The sequence below is a fragment of the Mus musculus genome, chromosome 15, assembly GCF_000001635.26.
Source record: "Mus musculus strain C57BL/6J chromosome 15, GRCm38.p6 C57BL/6J".
Taxonomy (NCBI): domain Eukaryota; kingdom Metazoa; phylum Chordata; class Mammalia; order Rodentia; family Muridae; genus Mus; species Mus musculus.
In genome coordinates, this window is record NC_000081.6 from 79199059 (window position 1) to 79217966 (window position 18908).

Here is an 18908-nt window from a genome sequence, read left to right on the forward strand (position 1 = left end):
GTGGTGAATAATACGAAGTTCATTGTGGTGCAGACCATACTCTGTTTACTGTCTATGGGCCCTGGGTTGATCCATTATTTGGCTCTGTGAGACAACCCGCGAGGAACAGGGGCAGTCTGGTATCCATTTGACTCTCTGCTTTCAGTTTCTGTGCCGTTTTATAGAGGGATCATTGATAAGGTTTTCTGTGGTCTCAGCTCCTCACCCGAGGACTGCATTCTCCGCCTGAGAGAAAACAGCACTACATCATCATCGGTGTGGGTTGCTGGTGGTGAAGGACCAACGGAGTTAGGCACTTGGTGGCTACCTGAGGATCCCCGAGCAGCTTGGGTCCTTCAGACCCTTGACACTTGGAGGCTCAGCTGACTTCCCTTCTTGAGAATTCCCAAGAGGGTCCCTCCAGGATCACACACACACACACACACACACACACACACACACACACACACACACATGCGTGCTCGAACAGCACTCACCTGTGTGTTCACAGCACAGACATTCCACATTCGTTTTCCAGCCCCTCCCACCCAGAAACTCACCACTGCGCATGCGTCTAATGGCAGTCCTGAGACACCACTGCACATGCGTCTAACGGTAGGCCTGCAACACAGGCACACATATGCCCATAAGCACATACCACAAAGATAGACCCCGAATTCACTGCATGTACATGCTCACATACATATGTGTGCATGCTAGCCACCTACATGTGTGCATATGCGCATATGCATTCACAGGCATGAACACCCACAGAGGAGCACACAGCCATGTGCAAATCATAGCACACACACATAGGAATACAACCTCACCCGCACACAACCACAGGCACTCGTGTTCACACCTCTCTTATAGTCATCCACACACTCACACGTACTCCTTAGCTTTTTCTGTTTGTTTGCTTGCTTTTGGTTTTGTTTTGAGACAGGGTTTCTCTGTGTAGCCCCGGCCATCCTGGAACTCACTCTGTAGACCAGGCTGGCCTTGAACTCAGAGATCTGCCTGCCTCTGCCTTGCAAATGTTGGGATCAAAGGCGTGTCCACTGTCCGGCTATACCTTACCTTTTAAAAATTATACTTACAAGCCTGGTGGGGTGACTCCTACCTTTAATCTTTGCACTTGGGAGGCAGAGGTAGATCTCTGTGAGTTTGAGGCCAACCTCGTCTACACAAAGAGTTTCAGGCTGGCCAAGACTTCATAGAGAGACCCTGAGGCCAAAATAAATTAATAATTAAAATCAATAAATTACATCTATTTATTTATTTGTTTGTTTATTTATTTACAGAGAGAGCGAGCGAGTGAGAGAGCACACATGTGTGTGTGTAAATCAGGGGACAATTTAGGGGTCTCTTCTCTCCGTCCACCATGTGGATCTTTAAGTTATCAGACTTGGAGGCAGGAGCCTTTATCCGCTGAGAGTCGTCTCACCAGCCTCTCATCCGTAGACTCTTTCAAACATTTCTAGATGTATTTATTTTATGTGTCTGAGTGTTTTTCTTGGGTGTATGTCCAGCCTCTGCACCTAACAGTTACCACAGGCCTCAGCGACAGACGGGGTCATCCAGTGTCTTCTGCTCCCTTCTTGTGTCTCCCCACCCCAAGGCACACCACGAATCTGCTCGGCTCACAGAACTGAACCCCCTTTGGGGGCAGTGTGTGCCATCTGGGTAGTTTTACCCATAGAAAACTCACTTCACCCATCTGATGAATGAGACCTCCAGGGTGCAGCCTGGCTGGTCTATCCTCCACAGGCTAGAATCAAAGGTGGTCTATGGATTCCATAGAATCGGCATCTGAGGTGCTGGTCATAAGAGCGGCTGTCGGGGGCCACAATGGGATGCTTCTCAAGGCCTGAACCCTTCTTTGGGAAAGACTCTCTCTATATTGGCTCCCCTGGATTTGTGGTGCTTGCTTTGAGTCCATATCTGGGGCCTCTCCCAGTGGGACTCTTGTTATCATTTGCTTGTCTGTCTGCCTCATAGGACTGTTAGCTCCCTGGGGGCATAACTATGCTCAATGCTGGTGGGGGGAGAGGGGGGACCGCAGAGAGCTGGTTCCTGGAGTACACTGTGGAATTCTGGAACTTTCTCCTTACCTGCACTCTTTTATTTCCTGATCAAGGTGACCTTCCTGCTGCCCTTCAGGCAGAACTATGGGCTCAGCCCCAACCTCTACCTCCCCCAGGTCAGCCAGTCCATCAGACATCTGAGGCTGTCTCCAGGCTGGACAGGAGGCTTGGTAGGTGTGGCCTTGTCAACCTTCTGGCCCCAAGTGGACAAAAGCTAAGCCTTCCATGTCTGGGCCAGCTGGTTTGGCTGACCATGAGGACCTGAGCCCCTTCCTTCAAGTGGGGACAAAGCAGATAGACTAGTCTGGGAGCTCCTCTGCCACAGGCCAGTGTTCCTCATTGCAGTGTGACCTGAAGGTAACAGTACCACTTCTCTCAGCCTCAGTTTCCCTCTCTTGTAATACAGGGGTGAATTGTCTCCATAACCGCAAGACCCTCTCCAGCTGTGCCCTCCTGTGACTGAGAGTCTGAGAGCAGAGGCAGGAAGGCAAGATGGGGCCCCTCTTTCCCCACCTCCTCTCCCTGTCCCCCAGGGTCACCCCAAAGCCGCCCCTCCCCAGCTCCCTGGGACTTCCCTGCAGCTGCAGACTGGGGAGACAATCGGGTGCTTTAGAGAAATACATTTTTGGGCTAATTTGCCATGCAGAAGTGTTTCTCTTACCCTTTAAAGGCAGAGAACAAAGAGACCTTTCTGTGCCTGGGCAGGCTGCTGGGAAGGGGACCGCAGCTGTAGGGGCTGTCGACCCTCCCTCCCTCCATCCCAGTGAGCATCCCAGCACACAGCCCCCGTGTCCCACCCCCCGCCCCCAAGAGGGACAGCCTGGACTTTCCCAGCCTCCCCCAGTTGCCCAGCCGGGCCCAGCCCCCTCCCACCAGCTGCCCCAGGCGAGAGGGAAAGTGTGCGTGGGTGGCGACTGGGTGGGGAGGGGCACCAGGAGAGAAAGCCATTCTCCACGTGGTTGTGGTGATGGTGGCCGATAGGCTTCATGATGCTGCTGGCCTGCTGCTGTGTTGATGATGTCAGGCGACTCATTAGCATTGAGGAGATGTGGTAGTTGCTTCATTCATTCATTCACTCATTCATTCATTCATTCATTCATTCATTCATTCATCTTGTTGGAGTTTCCTTTAGTACAGCTCTGTCTGCTGGTGATAAAGCTATCCGGGTTCCAGCACTTCAAAGAGAGGGAGCAAAGTAAACCAAGGCCCAGAGCTTGAGAACAGGGGCTCCTGTGCATAGTGACAGGCGACAGGGCCAAGGTCAGCTCACTTGTCTCTGTGTGTCTTTTACTGGGTGGGGAATTCTCTTGAGGCTGTGGGGTTCACACGGACCCTCCCCAACCATGGTGCACAACGCTCCATGAGCAATTGTTCAGCTGCTTCTTCAGCTGCTCTCTGTCTCTATCCTGTGGACTCCTCTGCTCTGTCACAGCTCTCCTTCCTCCGCCATCAGGGCTTGTCTCCTCACCTGCCTTCCCTAGTTTCTCTGGTCCACCCTGAAGCATGCGCTAGTGAGTCCACACAGCAGCCAGGAGACCCACTGCCCCGCGCCTCCACCCCCACCCATCTCAGCTCATCTTTACGAACCCTCCAGCCCCTAGCACAGACAAGGACTCTGGATGCCACCCCCTCTAGCCTCATAAGGCCAGCTGCTAATGTTTATGGAACACTTACTGTAGCGCAGACACCTGTCAGCCCGCTGCATCACAGTGGCGGCTCTGTGGGGCCCCTGCGCCTTGCCACTGTGTTACCCAGAGGACAGCGGGGGCTCGAGGGAGGTTTGGAGTTGCCTAGAATCATCAGCTTTGTAGGAAGGAGGTGTCAGACATCAGACCCTGAACCACTGCTTCTGCATAAACCAGGAGCCTCGGAGCAGCCCCCGCCCTGCAGCTTGTCTGTTTGGCATCCTGCAGCCTGCTCTGTGTGCTCTGGTCTCCCTGAGTCCTGCATACTCTGATCCCCATGCACGATAAGACAGGAGCAGACCACAGGAGAACACGAAAGCTCTGGAGAAAAGAGCCAGAGCAGGGTCTATCTGCCTCCCTCCTGCTGTGGGACACTGCTCTGTGGGAGTGTAGCCCTTGACCCTAGGGTTTCAAGACCCTTGAGTGAGGCTGGGGATGTGGCTCAGTTGTACAAACCTGGGTTTATCTCCAGGACTGTATAAACCAGGTGTGGTGACACATGCTTGTAACCCCAGATGGGGACAGGGGCGTCTTCCAGACAGAAGTTCAAGGTCATCCTTGACTTGAGTTTGAGGCTAGCCTGGGCTACTTGAGACCCTAACTTTAAAAAAAAAAAGTACTTTAAAGGGCTAGTGCCATGGCTCGTTGGCAATGACAGTTGCGGCTAAGCCTGAAAACCCACGTTCAACCCCCAGGACACCCCATGATGGCATGAGAACTGATTCCAGGTGACCTGACTTCCATACATGTGCCAAGGCACACATATCCTCTTGCTTGCTTTATTGTGCTCTCTTTCTCGCCTTCCTTCTGTGTGTGTGAGTGTGTGTGTGTGTGTGTGTGTTCTTTAAAAGGGAAGGAAAAAAGACCCTTGACAGATTCCTGTGACTTCCCATGGGCAGCACAAATGGACAACATGCTGACCCTCCAGATGCAGGTGGCTGTGCAGATGTGCCAGCCATTGCACACGTGCAGTGTGCAGCTAGCTCTGCCTGTGCATGGATCAGAGAGGATGCTGTCTGCATGGCCATCATATCTTACCTGTGGCTGAGGAGGAAGAGGCACATCTCGTACACACTCCTGCTCACACCACATGTGCACACCAGACATACTCCTCTGTGGCACGGATGGAACAGCATGAATCTATTCCCCAGGTTTGGGGAGTGGGGGGTGTGATTCAGAGGAACACCCACTGTGACAGCTGGACCCATCTGAATGGGGACTCTGCTAGTCAGCCACCAGCCTACAAGTACAGGCCATGCTATTCAAGGTCACCGATGGACACTTAGGGGTCCTGTGTTCATACGAGGAAGCTAGAGAGGCTGGATTTGGGGGGGGGGCCACAATCTCTGCCCCCTCAGGACACACAATCAAAGAAAAGAAAGCATCCTGAAAAACTGCTGGGGAAGTCTGTAGAGTAAGGGTGAAGGCAGCAGAGGGCTCAGGCTTGGGGAAGGAGACGTGAGACAGAGCGGCTGATTAAGAGTAAGAGAGGTTGTGTGGAGAGATAGATCAGTGGTTAGAGCACCTGTTGCTCTTGCAGAAGACCTGGGTTCAATTCCCAACATCTACATGGTAGCTCATAACCATTAGTAACTCCAGTTCCAGGGGGTTCAATGCCCTCTTCTGGCCTCCACAGGTACCAGGCATACACATGGTGCACAGACATACATGCAGGCACCAGACATGTGCATGGTGCACAGACATACATGCAGGCAAAACATTTACTCATTCATGTTAATAAGTAAAAAAATTAAGTAAGTAAACGATTAAAAAATAGCAGGAGGAGAGGTGTCCTTAGAGTCCCTTGGACGAGAATGGTAGGCTCCTGTCCAAGTCTAGTTTATACAGGGGAAAGCTAGGCATGATGGCCTCTGCTTATGATCCCAGAACTCTGGAGGCTGAGGAAGGGGGTTTGCGCAGTTCAAATCCAGCCTGGGCTGTGAAGTTAAGATTTTGTTTTCAAAACGAAGAACTAAAACTAAAGAAAACTCTGGTTAGACCTCTAAGCACAGAGAAAATCTGAAACAGAAGCAGAGAGCCGAGGCCCAGGGAGGGAGGACGAAGCCTGGGGTGATGAGAAGCCATCCTGGTCACTCAGAAAGTCGCCCCTAATCCTGTCAGGCACCAGGCTGAGGACTCAAGCCTCATACAGGCTCTGTCTTAGGGTGGCTGGGACCCAGGGCATGACAGCTAGGTAAGCATTACGCAGTGCATGAAGGGAAGGCTCAGAGGCGGGCGGTGGGAAAGAATGTTCCAGAAGGAGGCATCTGGTTGGGGTTTTGGAGACTGTAGAGGAGTTGAAGAGACTGACTACAGAGTGGGGAACTGGTTTCCATGCAACATGGGTAGGTTGTGTTGGCTCCTGTTTTTTTTTTTTTTTTTTTGCCAAGATCGAAATCAGCACCCAATCTGTGCCCCAGAGGTTGAGCAGCCTGGAGTCAACAGTAGACCTTCCCATGCCTCCTCTATGCTGAGGCGGGAGCTTGGATTCTGTTTCCCAGATCCCTCCTGGCTCTATCAGCAAATGACTCAGGGCCCCTAAGCCCCTCAGCAAGTGCCATCTCTTCCTGTGTGGCTTAGACCAAGGGATGAAGTTCAACACAAACTTGCAACAATGGCAGCCTGCCTTTTGGGCTGGACTGCACATCCTAGAGGAAGGTTTAGACTTCTATTAGTGGCAAGTGGGAGACATAGCGGGACTCTGAACACAGCAAGGACCTCACGGGTCCAGGACTCACCATGAGCTTGACAGGTATAAGATGCGTCCAGGGAGTTAGGTGAGGGTCCTGAGGCAACCAGGTGATGGAACCAGAGAGGTAGATGTGGAATTCTACAGTGTTAAAACTCCCTTCAGCCCATGTCAGAGAAGGCTTAGATGTGCAGGGTGAGAGAGAGCTCTTGAGCTGATGTGAGCTGACTCCCGCTCCCCACCTTTCCAGAGCTGTAGCTTTGAAAAGTCAGTGTGTACCCAGCTCTCCTTCTTTCCTGGTTTTGGCTCATTCCAGGGGGATACACAGATGGTAGCTAGGGTGGCCAAGCCCTCTCTGGTCTGTCTGAGAGAGACCCTGACCTACATTGTAGCTTCAACTTGGTGACAGTATGCTGGGACTTAGGCATGCTGAGCCCCATGCTCAGGGCTGGGTGACACCACTGGAGGAGAGAAGGTGATACCACCTAGAAAAGAGCTAGGGGGAGGGTGAGCTGGGCTGCCCAGGGATAAAGACAAGGTTTCTCCCACTCTACTCTTAGCTCATTTGTAGGACAAATCAGCCAACAGTCACCAGTCAAGGGGTGGGGCATGTAGGCATGTGAGGTGAGGTGCTTGATGGCTGTCAGTGACAGGGAGAGCCACAAGAGACTCTCCACGCAGACTCCAGGCCACCCACGCCTCAACCTACCCGTGATGATGTGTCTGTGGGCCTTAGGTTATCTGGTGTTGCCCCTCCTTCATCCCTTGGGAAAAGCCCTGGTCTAAAGGGCATGGCTCCAACATGGCCTCCAGGATGCTTGCTCTCTCTTAGGTTCATTTATCAATCAGGGACGATACTTGAATCTTTTTTTTTAATATAGTATTTTGTTGTCATATAGATTTTGTTTTTGTTTAAAAATTTAAAATATTTATTTTATTATTTATGTATGCGTTTGTAGGGGGTATTCGTAGAGGCCAGAAATGTGTGACTGCAGTTACAGGCAGCAGTGAGATGCCCCATGTGGGTGCTGAAAACAGACCTTGGGGTCTCTGGAAAGACAGAAAGCTGAGCCATCTCTCCTGCCCTTTAGTTCCCCCTCCCTCTTACTCAAGACAGGATTTCTCTGTGTAGCTTTGGCTATCTCAGAATTCACTCTGTATAGACTAGGCTGACCTCGAACTCACAGAGATCCGCCTGCCTCTGCCTTCCTAATGCTAGGATTAAAGGCACACACCACCACCGCCTGGCCTTTTGATTTTTAAGCAATATCTGATAGAAGAGTCGACTAGTAAACGAATTCCTATGTGCCACAACACAAATTCCCCAAAGGTTGACATTTGCCCTCCTTTGATTGCCTTATCATTCCCCTCCCCCCACTCTTCTGTGAGCATGCTCGACAATCTCACAAGCTCCAGCGCACACTACAGGTCACACACACTTTCTTAACTGCTTGTTGAAGGACGGGTGCTGAAATAAGTCTTGAGCCCCGATGACTTAGCGTGTTCCTTTAAAACAAGACGGTCTTTTACCTAATTACAACGTGATTATCAAGCATCAGAAAATCACCGTTGCTTCTTTATAATCTCCGGATCTCAGGTTGTTGTTGTTGTTGTTGTTTTTTGGTTTTTGGTTTTTCGAGACAGGGTTTCTCTGTGTAGCCCTGGCTGTCCTGGAACTCACTCTGTAGACCAGGCTGGCCTCCAACTCAGAAATCCACCTGCCTCTGCTTCCCAAGTGCTGGGATTAAAGGTGTGTGCCACCACTGCCTGACTCCCAGATCTCGGTTTTATTAATCATCATTTATTTTATTAACATCCTATACAACACAGCTCCTTGGACCTTGTAGGATGGTGGCAAGGGTTAAATGAGATGCCCATGACAGCTGAGCCTGTTCTGACACTATTGTTCCTTGCTATCCTCTTTGTCATGCTTATTCTTCCCCAAGGTCCCTACCATGCCTGTGGGCAGTCCTAATATCCAGAGAGGACCGTGGCTATGTCCGTGTCTCCTATAGGACATCAAACTCCTGAGGGTGAGGAGTGAGTTTCATTCCCCTCTGGGTTCTCCCAGCTCAGCATGGTGACCTTGACAAGTCCCCAGCTTTAAGCCCTGTTAAGTCAAGCCCCTGGTCCCAGACCCTTCACAGATATCCTGGTTGGTGGCTGATCCTTCTCATCTGGCTGCTTTTTCTTCATGTGGGGTGTGGGTCGCTTCTACAGTTGCTTCTAGCCCCAAAATATCCATGTTCCAAGCCTGTGTCACCATCCTGCCCCCAAACAAGCCCCCGCCACTTCCTTGAACATCAATGGCCCCACTGTTCTGGAATGATCCAGGCATGAGGCTTTGGAGTCAATCTTGACTCAGCCAACTCCTCACCCCCACGGCTGGTCACCAGCCACACGGCTTTTCCCCTAAGCCATTGTTCATACCCACCAACCCCTTCTGAGGGCCTTGGATCCCTCTTTCTCGGACTCTGTTTGGTCTGAAATCTGGGTGTTTCTGTCCATTTTCTACATGGCCAGCCCCAGCAGCGCTCTAGGGGGTCTGTGCTGGGGCCCTCCAAAAACCGCACAGCAGTTCCCTGGTAAGAAGTGACTTAAAACCCAGGAGTGCCACCCCAAACTCTGAGCAAGAAGCCCTGCTGCACCCCAGAGGCTGGGGCTCAGGAGAGGTTAGGGACACTGTCTACTGTGATAAAATCTGGAGGAGGAGGGAGGAGGGGGAAGGGAAGGGAGGAGAGGAGTCAGAAGCCCTAAGGAGTGTGTGCGGGGTAGCAAGCACACTGAGCTTTGACCTTTCAAGAATGTCCTTGAAAGCTCAATCCTGCCCACCATCATCCATTGCCATTACTCATGTCCTCTGCTCTTCTCCCTTGAGCCCTGCCCGTGGTCAGACACAGGGCAAGGACCCATTTAGGTGATGTCACGCACTAAATCTATCCACACTGTGCGCACACACCAGGGGCAGCAGGTGCCACTCTGGAATCTGGTCCTTGGCAGAGACCAGTGGAGCTGGGCATTGAAGAATGAGCAAGATTCCGTCTTGAGCCAGAATTGGGCAGGGGAAGGGCATTGGGTTAGCAGGGGCTTGAAAACGTTTATGGGTGGTTAAGCTGGGAGAGGTGTGGTGGCCAGACTGGGACACAGTGAAGCAAGACTGAGAAGGGCTTGTGAACTAAGGGGCCTCTGAATAGAGATGTACGGTCTCAGGGACCCTTCTTGGCATCCGTAATTCCTGTCTTCTAAATGGGATCTGGGCAGGCAACAGGGTGCCAGCTCAGTACTTGCTATTCTGCACAGGGCCACAGATAAAAGGGACATGGCCAGGGTGGTTGTCTGTCTCTGGAAGAAGCCAGGTAGGGTATTTCCATGAGTCTAGAGGGGTGAGTAAGGTAAGCGGCTGAAGCTGGGTACCCCAAGTTCCTTTGGGGAGGGCGTGTTGGGTGATAAGACTAGTTGCTAGGAATTCTGGGAAAGAGCCACATTGCCCACGGGGCCTCGCCAAAGCAAACCAAAGTCGTGCTGGCTCTGCCTTCCTGTGCTGGGGGGCGGGGGGGGGTGTAAAGAGGGGAGGGTGTCTGGCCCTGGGGAACGGGAGGAACCGAGTGGCGGATTTATGTTTCCACTTGATTTCCTCGGTTGTTTTCTAAACGTAGCGGTATCCTGAGGGGCGGGGTGGAGGCGGAGAAGCCACCGGAAGGCGCCATAGCCCCACTGCTGCCTGCCCCACTTCTGCCTGCCTCCCCATGTGACTTGGCTGACGACAGCACTCCGTGGAAGGGCCTAGAGGCTTCCGTCCTGGGCTGCTGGACAAGTGGGTGACGTTGATCAAGGCACTGGGCTCACACGGGCCGCGCCCCGCGTGATCTGTTGTCTCCAGGCAGACTGCCTCACTTGGGGCGATTCTTTGATCCCGTGAGTTAAGAATGACCATGGTGGTGGCTGACTCCGGGTCTCAGGGTCATCCTGGGGGCCAGGTACCTAAACAGGACGGGGGTGTACATTGCTTCCTCTGTCTCTCCAGCTTCCTGGTCCTTCTTCAGCTGTGCCTCAAGCATTTCTCGGCCTCCTGATTGTGGGTCCACCATTCTGGGTCTTGCTCCATTCCAGCTGGGGTCTTTCTTGCCTTCTTGGGTTCCATTTGTGCCACTGCCTCACCGGTGGCTTTGCCTTTTCCACTCCTCCCTGCCTCTCCTACCTCCCCTCTCTCCTCAGGATCACACACACACACACACACACACACACACACACACACACACACACAAGGTTGGTAGGAGACGAGGGCCTGGGCCGGGTTGGGTAGTGGAGGCAGGGAAGGGCTCAAGGAGGCTGGCCTCTCTCCCAATCCTATTTACAATCTCCATTCTTACAGCAGCTGCGAAGCCTGGGACATTGCTCTGAGACTCAGTTTCTCCCTCTGAAAAGTGAGAATAATAATAGTTCCTTCCCTTTAGGATGGAAGCCTGGCCTGTAAGAGTTTTTGATAGTGAATCAGGATAAATCACAGAAACTCGTGTCTCATAACCCCAGGGAAGCAGAGGCTGCAGGCAAGCAGAGCTTTAACAAAATATATTTAAAAAAAAAAAAAAGCCACACTTCTCTATTATTTATTTATTTACTTATTTACTTATTGAGACACAGCCTGACTGAAGTTTCTAATTAATTACTTAAATCTTTTTTTTTTTTTTGCAGTGCTTCCTATATGGCAAGCCAGGGACTGAAACTTACGATTTGACTGGACAATCTATAAGGTACCATAATACAGTCTCCACTTGACTGATGAGAAAATAAAGACCTGGCAAGTCCAGGGCTTGCTCAAAGGAGTGTTTTCCATTCGAATGTAAACAAGAGTCTCACTGCCAGGTCCTCCCTCTTCTGCCACTGTGAGTCCTCACCTCCCTCCCTAATCTCTGACACCCCCCCCCCCCCCACCAGCCTTCCTGTGTGCTGCTGCTATTCTGTCTCCATCTCTCAGGGCATCCAGCTCAGGCCAATGGCAGGAGTCCACCTGCTGGATTGCTGTCTGAATTGTGCACATGCCCAGACCCCTTCCGCTGATTGCATCCACAGGCTTCCTTGCTCTGGCCTTTTGCCTTGACACCATCCTAAGAGCTTGGAGGGCTCCCCACAGATAGACAGGGATGCCAAGACCTGGGCCTGCCCAAGGGCCCACAGCACGTCCCCTCCCCAGCACCTATGACTTCAGGGCCCCTGACTCATGGTAGGGGCCTTGCATTTTGCTGATAATGCCCAGTCCTGATTCCCCCACAGCTGTGCTGGCCCAGACGATCACTGCATAACTCTGGCTTTCCCAGCTGAGTGACCTCCCTCTGCCCTCTGAGGAATGAATTCACATTCTCTCCCTTCCTCCCTCTCTCTCCCTCTTTCTCTCTCTGAGACAGGGTCTCAAATCCATGAAGCCCTGGCTGTCCTGGAACTTACTGGGCTGGCCTCGAACTCAGATCCACCTGCTTCTGCCTCCCAAGGGCTGGGATTAAAGGCGTGCGCCACCACTGCCCGGCTGAACTCTCTTTTTTAATGTACCCGAAAATCCACTGAGTGGGCTTCACAGAGGAAAGTGAAGCCTCTGGAGGCACCAGCGGCCAGCCTGAGATAGATCGGGGGCCAGCATTCAAGATCTACTTTTGTGAGCCCATTTGTGCCACAGCAAGATGGGACTCGAGGAGATGGGTGTCCTTAGAAACAGTCCAAAGGAGGGGCTTCGTGCGTGCTATGTAGCCAGGGCATTGTAAGTGAGGTTTGTCCTCTTTTAGAGGTGTGATCAAGGGACCTGTTGACCACCACCAATGAGCCCACATTACACACCTCTCTACTAAGAACGATTCCCACTCATGGCATGTGATAGGTATTACATAAACATTAATTGCAAGAATCGGATGATAGTCAGAGGGATGGCCACTAAGAAGGAGGGGCCTGTGCAGGGCATCTCCAAAGGTATAGCAAAGTCCTTTGAGGTCTCCCAGCTTCTAGGCTTCAGACCTCTTGTGAAGCCTTACCGGTGACAGTGGTGACAGCGAGCGTCCTTGCCTCAATGCATCTCTGAGTGCACCAGCCCCTGCTCCAAGCCTTGGTAGACCCCGGCATCTTCTCTTCTTTCAGCCTTCCCAGCTTCCTTCCACCCTCTCCTCTCCCTGGCTCGATGGACTCTAGCCCCACTGGCCTCCTGACTGATCCTAAGCTCAGCAACAGACTCCCTCTTGGGGCCTTGGCATGTGTTGATGTCTCTGTCTAGAACGGTCTTCTTTGAAAGATTTTTCTTTCTTTCACTCAGAATCTCAGTTCAGTGCCATGCTCTTGCAGGGGTGCCTCCTCCCTTTCTTCACTCCTCACTCTCCAACTTCTCCTCTACCTTCTTCTTACTCTGTAGCCCAGGCTGGCCTCAAACTTGAGATCCTACTACCTCAACCTTGGAGTACTGGGACCAGAGCGTATGCTCTCACATCGACAGAGATTCTGTTTCTCATGTGACTCCCCAAGCCTGTTTCTCCCACTACCCTGCTTTAGGCATCACAGCACTTATGACACCCTGACCTTAGCCCATAGGTTTGTCTGCCGTCCCTCTCCCTCGTGTGAACATTAGATTTGTAAAGGCAAAGGCAGAACATTTGTCCACGACTAAAGCCCCTCGGCTGGACCGGTGCAGAGGACACAGCCAAGGCTCCATCAGTGTTTGAGGGAGGAAGAGGGGTAGGGAGGGAGGGAGGGAGGGAGAGAGGGAGGAAGGAAGGAGACTGAGGGAAAGAGTGGGAATGGGGAAAAGAGGGCAAAGAGAAAAGGGAGGGAAGAGGAGGGGAAAGGACTTTCTAGTGTCCCTTGCTCTGTTATCAGATGTGACTTCTAGGAGCCTGAGCACCAAGTACTAACACAGAAGCTGGGGTAGGGGGAAAGAGCTGGTCTGTGGATAAAGAAATCCAATTAGATTTAAGGAACTTTCTATAAGGCAAAACAGTGCAAAGATGGGAGGAACTTTGTCAGGAAGAGATATATTTCCTGTCAGCAACAGGTCCGGAAGCCCAGCAGCCTTGGAACTGGGTGGGAGCAGCAATGGGGCCTGAACCCGGGAGATGTAAGGAATCAGGGGGTTCCCCAGAGGTTGGGGCAGGTGAGGCCCTGGAACTTGAAGGCCCTCATGGCTCATCCGGCCAGGCCTAGGCAGGTAGAAGCCCGTCTGTGGTGCATCCCCAGGCCAGAGGCTGCTGGGATTTGGCCAAGCGGCCATGTTGAGGGTCTGATCCTGACTCTACAAAGCCAGGCTGGGACGACCCAGGAAGTCCCGCTGCTCTCCAGCCCCGTAGGCCCCTCCAGCTCTTGCCTCTCCTCAACCTCCCACAGTGGCCTCAGGCCCCTGTGCCCGCGCCCATGGGGTTAAATCTCTCCCTGTCTCTCTCTGCTCCAAGTTGTTTTCCAAGCGAGGCAGAGAATGGTTCTCTTGTTACCAACATGGCTTCTGGGCATTGGGTAATGCGTTCCCTCTTCTCCCTGCCCTGCGCCACAAAGGGACCTTTTGTTCCTCTCCCGGCCCCTCTCTCTGGCTCTTCTCTGCCCCCCACCCACCCCAAGTCCCTCCTCCCCACGCCTCCTGCCCTACTCTGCGCGCACCCCTGGGCTGTGAGGAGTGACCGTGGCCTGGCCGTGGTGTCCTCTCTCTCCCAAGGCGCCTTGGGAGGAGAAAGGGCCTTGGCGGCCCGCGACGGCCATTTTGAAAACATCCCTTCTAGGCTGCGCGTGCGCAACTCCTCTGCGCTGCCAGGACTGGGGAAGCCACTCCAGGCGAGCCTGGGGCCCAGGTTGATGTCCTGTGGCCTACTTTCTGTCTCCAGGCTGAAACGGGACCTTCCTCTCCCGAGCTCCCAGCCCAGATTGTGTTGTCTGACTGAGACATGACACCTTGCAGCCACAACCATCTTAACCTGCACAGAGGCTTCCTGAGACGAGGAAGTTGCTGTCCTGAGAGGTAGAGACCGGGGACTCAGAGGGTGACTGTCCTGAGACCTCTGTGAGCTGGCGCTGCAGTTGGGGCCAAGCCACAGGTGTTACCCAGCAGACCCCCACAGAGGGAGCCCTGTGAACAGGTCCTGACCCATGAAAGCACCCACATTGGGTCTGGCCTCCAGAGGGGACCAAAACCAAATTCGCCGGAACTTTGCAAATTCAGTGTGTCTGAGACGGGATGCCAGGAAGCCAGCCAGACAATGAAGCGTCTGCTCTCTGGAAAGTTTTTGTCACTGTCCCCTCCCACCACCTCCCTTCGAAAGAGTCAGGGAAGGACTGATGATATCATTATTATAAATGAGGAAACCAAGTCACAGGGAAGCTACACAATTGACTCTTGGAGCTCATCCTGCTGACTCCAGTGCACTGGCTCTGCCCTCCGGGGCTATTGCCTTGCCCATCCCAATAGGGCCCTGAGCCTGGAAGGAGATGGACAGAGAAACATTTAGGCAGATCACAGTCACCTAGCCATGTCTAAAGTCACAGAAGTCACCCTTCTGAGGAGGCCAGGCTCAGCCACGGAACACTCAGTGACCCTCTATCTCACCTATAGCACGTTCACAGGCTGGGAGTGCACGTCTGTCCTAGGGAGGCAGAGGACTTGGTGGTGGATGGTGTGGGGCAGAGGGAAAGTGAGGAGAGACCCTGAGTTGAACAACTCCCTCCCCCTGGCTGGCCCTCAGTGAGGAGAGATAAGTAAGTCTCAGATGCTGCCAGTCAGGGTGCCTGGACACACCGAGGGCTCCTACTTCTGCCTGAAGCAGAGGGAGAAAGACTTCCTGGAGGAGGTGACCAAGATAAGATCCAAGTGAAGGTTTAGAAGGAGATGGTGAATGGCATGTGTGAGGGAGGGACCAGCATTGTGTCTGCAGGCTGTAGTGGAGTGTAGCAGAGGAAATGTAGGGTGGGCAGAGATGAATTGCCATGTGAGCCCAGAGGATTGATGGTGGCTCCTGAGGGGACACACGGATCTTAAGGGCACAGGAAGATACTTGCTCATTGATTAATTGATTGATTGATTGTTGAGTCTATATAGCACTGGCTGCCCTAGAACTCTCTCTAAAGAACATGGCTGGCCTCTAGCTCACAGAGACCCATTTGCCTCTGCTTCTTAAGTCCTGGGATCAAAGATGTGCACCACTAAGCTTTAATTACTTGTTGAGCTTAGAGTCATATTCATTTTGTGTTCTAGAAAGATCTCTGCCCTGTAGGCTAGGTCCATGCCTGGCTATTGTTGGGATTCTGACATCTACGCCAGTGCCCAGCATAGAGTGAAGGTTTTAAATCTGTGCATAGTACACGCAGCATCCATTGAGTCAGTGGGTCTCTCTAGCTGTGGCACCGAAGCCTCAGTTTCTTCATGGGTAAAATGGGGTGACAGTGCCTGCCTTGAAAGCATGTTGCAGTGGTTAGAGACACGTGGCAGCCTTACCTCCATGTCCTGTGTATGGTTGGTACCCCTCAAATGGTGTGGGGTATTCTTTGGGGAATGTGGAGGCAGGAGCCCTGATGGTAGCACTCAGTTATTTGGGTGACAGAGATCATGACAAGAGTGATGACCGCCAAGGCATAAACTTTCCATTGTAGCCCTCAAAAACAAGCAACGAAGAAGGCAGGCTTGCTTTCCCTGCTAAGTCATTATGGAAAATGAGGCTCAAGTAGGAACTCTGACTTGCCCAAGGTATATCCACCTCTGAGTGGTGGACAGGGATTCATTGGATGCCAGCTCCTTTCACCATGGTGATAGGGATGGGTAAGACAGGAAGATACAGTGCAGACAATAGACCAGATGATGTGGGGACTGGGAGGCAGGCACAACACGGGGAAGATAGTAAGAACATCCCAACACTGCTGCTTTTGGAAGTTAGAAGATAATTCCATCTCATAGCTGGGCATAGCAGTGTACCAAGAGCATGTATGTGAGGAGGTGCTGTGAGGTCTGAGGTCTCACAGAGCAAGCTTGAGGCTGGGAAAAGAGTGGGGCAAGATGAAGGCTCCCCATCCTAGGGCAAGGCGAGGGGGATGTGTGGAAGGTTGCAGGTCCCCTAGGGCATGGACAGAGGAGGGAAGATTGCTGCTGGCTAGCTATACTTCCACTGGAGATCACAGAGGTCAGGTGACCAGCAAGATGGCCCGGAAATACAAGAGAGAGGGCTTTGAAGAGAAGGGCCCGGGCAGTGGACTTTCTCCAGAGCAGAGATGGGTATATCTGGGAAAGAGACTTGTTGGTGGCATCTGGGGCAGTGCCATGTTGGGCACAGGAGGGGGATGTAAGACCACAGTCTAGGAGCATTGTTCTTAAGAGGATGAGAAAATGGAGGATGCAGAAGGAGAGACGCTCATGGTGCAGGTCGGAGAGCTGACCACGGAGTGGCTAGCAAGGGAAGGAGATTCTTCAGCAGGCAGGAGAGCCAGGGAGGGAGGGTCTGGAGACAGGAGCCATTTGTTGGTTGGAGAGGGGAGGCAGAAAGCTCCTATTCTGTGTCCTTTCCACTCTGCAGTTGTAGGCGGGGTTCACAGAGCACAGGGTGCATTGAGAGCTGGTAGCTCCAGGACTGGAGAGGGCAGGAGCAGCTAAGCTGTCTTTTTTCCTTCTAGGTGCTAGCTGCATTCCTGGCCTGGGAGCAGGGAGCCTGTCTGACCCCTGTGTCACACTGGATGGTTTTACAGAGGTGCCCCACCTGATGCTGGATGGAAGTCATCACCCTACAGTGTGGGTATCAAGGGGGGAGCAAGGGGGCTAGGAAGCTCCAGAGGGATTAGGTGGTCTCCAGTCACTCCCCTCTGTGTGAACCCTGCTGCTCTTCCACTCTGGAGCTGGAAAGCTGTCAGCTGCCACGCCATGGTGCCAAGCACATAGTAGGACTTCAAGCATGTTTGCCCTGTACTTGTCTGCTCTTGACTGACTTCAAAGCCTTGTCCCCCAACTACCCACACGGCCACCTTACTCAACAGAAATATTCCTGTGATAGAGACAGAAGGGCCCCCTGTTGGTCTGGAGGGTATGGGGGGCATTGATCTCCCCACTATCCAAACCAGACACCTTATCTCTAAACCGTCATGCACCTCCCCAGACCACTCCTACCTTCTGTCACAGACATCAGTCATCCTTGCTGCTCACCTCCCTGGACTGGAGCAGCAGGACGGGATGCCTCCCAACCTGCACAGGAGCAGGAGGAGGCTCCAGGACCTGAGGGTGGGGAGGTAATTGTTGAGTTAGTCTTACTTGTCTCAACCTTTGCAGGGTCCTTTTATGACAGGCCGCAAGGTCACCATATGACAAACAGGACACATCTGCCACAACTGGGAGGTGGGGCTGCTTCCCAAAGGACCCTGTGCCAGGTCAGTCTCTGTGGTGACTTGGTTTCAGGGGAGGCTGCACTTGACAGCACCTCCCTTAAAGAGGAGGCGTCAATACAGATGTAGGCCCGAAGATGCTGTTGCAGTGTATGTAATAACAAAAGCTGGCTGTGATCGTAACATTCAGGGACCGAGGATAGGGAACCAGAGGCAGATCACGGTCACATAACAAGGCAGTAAAAATGACATTCATGCAGAATTTTAATGATGTAGGGGAACTGTGTGTGGTGTAAACGTGTGTAAAACTGAGGATACGCAGTTATATGCATGTAGATAACTTCAACAAAGAGCAATGAAGAAGCCCAACAGTGTGCCCTGCTCGAACTCCATGGGATTGAAGCACGGCCAGGAAGAAGACAGGATGGGCTGGGAGAAAACAGGAGAGGTGGAGGAGATGTCTGTCGGCAAAGTGCTCCCTGTGCAGGCCTGAGTTCAATTCTCAGACCCCACACAGAAAAGCCAGGCGTGATAGCATGGGCTTGCAACTCCCGGCACAAAAGAGGTGGACATGGAGAGGTGCTTCAGTGTTGTAGAAATGTTTAATCCCAATCCGGGGTTTTTACCCGCCTTTGACCATTTAGTTTTTGGATAAAAGACACACAGCCATTATATTTGTCATAAGCCTTACTTAGCACTAGAGTTGGGCAGGTATTATCCTCTATGCTATGTCTATTTTTTAGCCAATAATTTTATTATATAATTTATCATGTTTTGTCTGGGCTGCTCTTACCTCCAATTAGCCCACCCATATGGCCATTATTTTAGGATTTTTTTTTTTTCTGAGACAGGGTTCTTCTGTATAGCCCTAGCTGTCCTGGAACTCACTTTGTAGACCAGGCTGGCCTCGAACTCAAAAATACACCTGCCTCTGCCTCCCCAGTGCTGGGATTAAAGGCGTGTGTCACCATGCCTGGCTTATTTTAGGATTTTTAATCCATGGTGGTTATATATATTTTTAAAAAAGATTTATTTATTATATGTAAGTACACTGTACCCCAGAAGAGGGCATCAGATCTCATTACCGATGGTTGTGAGCCACCATGTGGTTCCTGGGATTTGAACTCAGGACCTCTAGAACACCAGTCAGTGCTCTTA

The 18908-nt window shown here is 52.2% G+C and overlaps 1 long non-coding RNA gene across 1 annotated transcript in view, besides 20 other annotated features; it reads left to right on the forward strand.

Annotated features, from left to right (window-relative positions):
- Positions 1-17343, forward strand: part of Gm10863 (predicted gene 10863) — a 50336-nt gene extending 32993 nt beyond the window's left edge. Inside the window, exons 3-5 of the long non-coding RNA NR_029470.1 lie at positions 10895-10987; positions 11133-11191; positions 17052-17343. This is a non-coding gene — a long non-coding RNA (predicted gene 10863). The remainder of the gene's footprint in view (positions 1-10894; positions 10988-11132; positions 11192-17051) is intronic.
- Positions 2381-3051: an enhancer, noted in NCBI's record as "U2 fragment (PMID:17897962); includes MCS5". NCBI's record gives its function as "enhancer in dorsal root ganglia, cranial ganglia, oligodendrocytes, melanoblasts, and craniofacial skeleton" and the evidence as "EXISTENCE:reporter gene assay evidence [ECO:0000049][PMID:18773071]".
- Positions 2456-2477: a protein binding site, noted in NCBI's record as "GTX2". NCBI's record gives the evidence for it as "EXISTENCE:protein binding evidence [ECO:0000024][PMID:20959288]".
- Positions 2633-2701: a protein binding site, noted in NCBI's record as "U2-1". NCBI's record gives the evidence for it as "EXISTENCE:protein binding evidence [ECO:0000024][PMID:17897962]".
- Positions 2633-2701: a protein binding site, noted in NCBI's record as "U2-1". NCBI's record gives the evidence for it as "EXISTENCE:protein binding evidence [ECO:0000024][PMID:17897962]".
- Positions 2633-2701: a protein binding site, noted in NCBI's record as "U2-1". NCBI's record gives the evidence for it as "EXISTENCE:protein binding evidence [ECO:0000024][PMID:17897962]".
- Positions 2633-2701: a protein binding site, noted in NCBI's record as "U2-1". NCBI's record gives the evidence for it as "EXISTENCE:protein binding evidence [ECO:0000024][PMID:17897962]".
- Positions 2689-2710: a protein binding site, noted in NCBI's record as "GTX1". NCBI's record gives the evidence for it as "EXISTENCE:protein binding evidence [ECO:0000024][PMID:20959288]".
- Positions 2783-2804: a protein binding site, noted in NCBI's record as "bHLH4". NCBI's record gives its function as "promotes expression in oligodendrocytes" and the evidence as "EXISTENCE:protein binding evidence [ECO:0000024][PMID:20959288]".
- Positions 2932-2953: a protein binding site, noted in NCBI's record as "bHLH2". NCBI's record gives its function as "promotes expression in oligodendrocytes" and the evidence as "EXISTENCE:protein binding evidence [ECO:0000024][PMID:20959288]".
- Positions 3011-3032: a protein binding site, noted in NCBI's record as "bHLH1". NCBI's record gives its function as "promotes expression in oligodendrocytes" and the evidence as "EXISTENCE:protein binding evidence [ECO:0000024][PMID:20959288]".
- Positions 13686-14268: an enhancer, noted in NCBI's record as "U1 fragment (PMID:17897962); includes MCS7". NCBI's record gives its function as "enhancer in ganglia, sensory neurons, adrenal gland, otic vesicle, oligodendrocytes, and melanoblasts" and the evidence as "EXISTENCE:reporter gene assay evidence [ECO:0000049][PMID:18773071]".
- Positions 13824-13904: a protein binding site, noted in NCBI's record as "U1-1". NCBI's record gives the evidence for it as "EXISTENCE:protein binding evidence [ECO:0000024][PMID:17897962]".
- Positions 13824-13904: a protein binding site, noted in NCBI's record as "U1-1". NCBI's record gives the evidence for it as "EXISTENCE:protein binding evidence [ECO:0000024][PMID:17897962]".
- Positions 13824-13904: a protein binding site, noted in NCBI's record as "U1-1". NCBI's record gives the evidence for it as "EXISTENCE:protein binding evidence [ECO:0000024][PMID:17897962]".
- Positions 13824-13904: a protein binding site, noted in NCBI's record as "U1-1". NCBI's record gives the evidence for it as "EXISTENCE:protein binding evidence [ECO:0000024][PMID:17897962]".
- Positions 13877-13971: an enhancer, noted in NCBI's record as "95 nt core DCHCS-1 enhancer". NCBI's record gives its function as "bi-directional enhancer in in vitro assay" and the evidence as "EXISTENCE:reporter gene assay evidence [ECO:0000049][PMID:16330480]".
- Positions 13905-14012: a protein binding site, noted in NCBI's record as "U1-2". NCBI's record gives the evidence for it as "EXISTENCE:protein binding evidence [ECO:0000024][PMID:17897962]".
- Positions 13905-14012: a protein binding site, noted in NCBI's record as "U1-2". NCBI's record gives the evidence for it as "EXISTENCE:protein binding evidence [ECO:0000024][PMID:17897962]".
- Positions 13905-14012: a protein binding site, noted in NCBI's record as "U1-2". NCBI's record gives the evidence for it as "EXISTENCE:protein binding evidence [ECO:0000024][PMID:17897962]".
- Positions 13905-14012: a protein binding site, noted in NCBI's record as "U1-2". NCBI's record gives the evidence for it as "EXISTENCE:protein binding evidence [ECO:0000024][PMID:17897962]".
- Positions 17344-18908: the final 1565 nt, after the last annotated feature.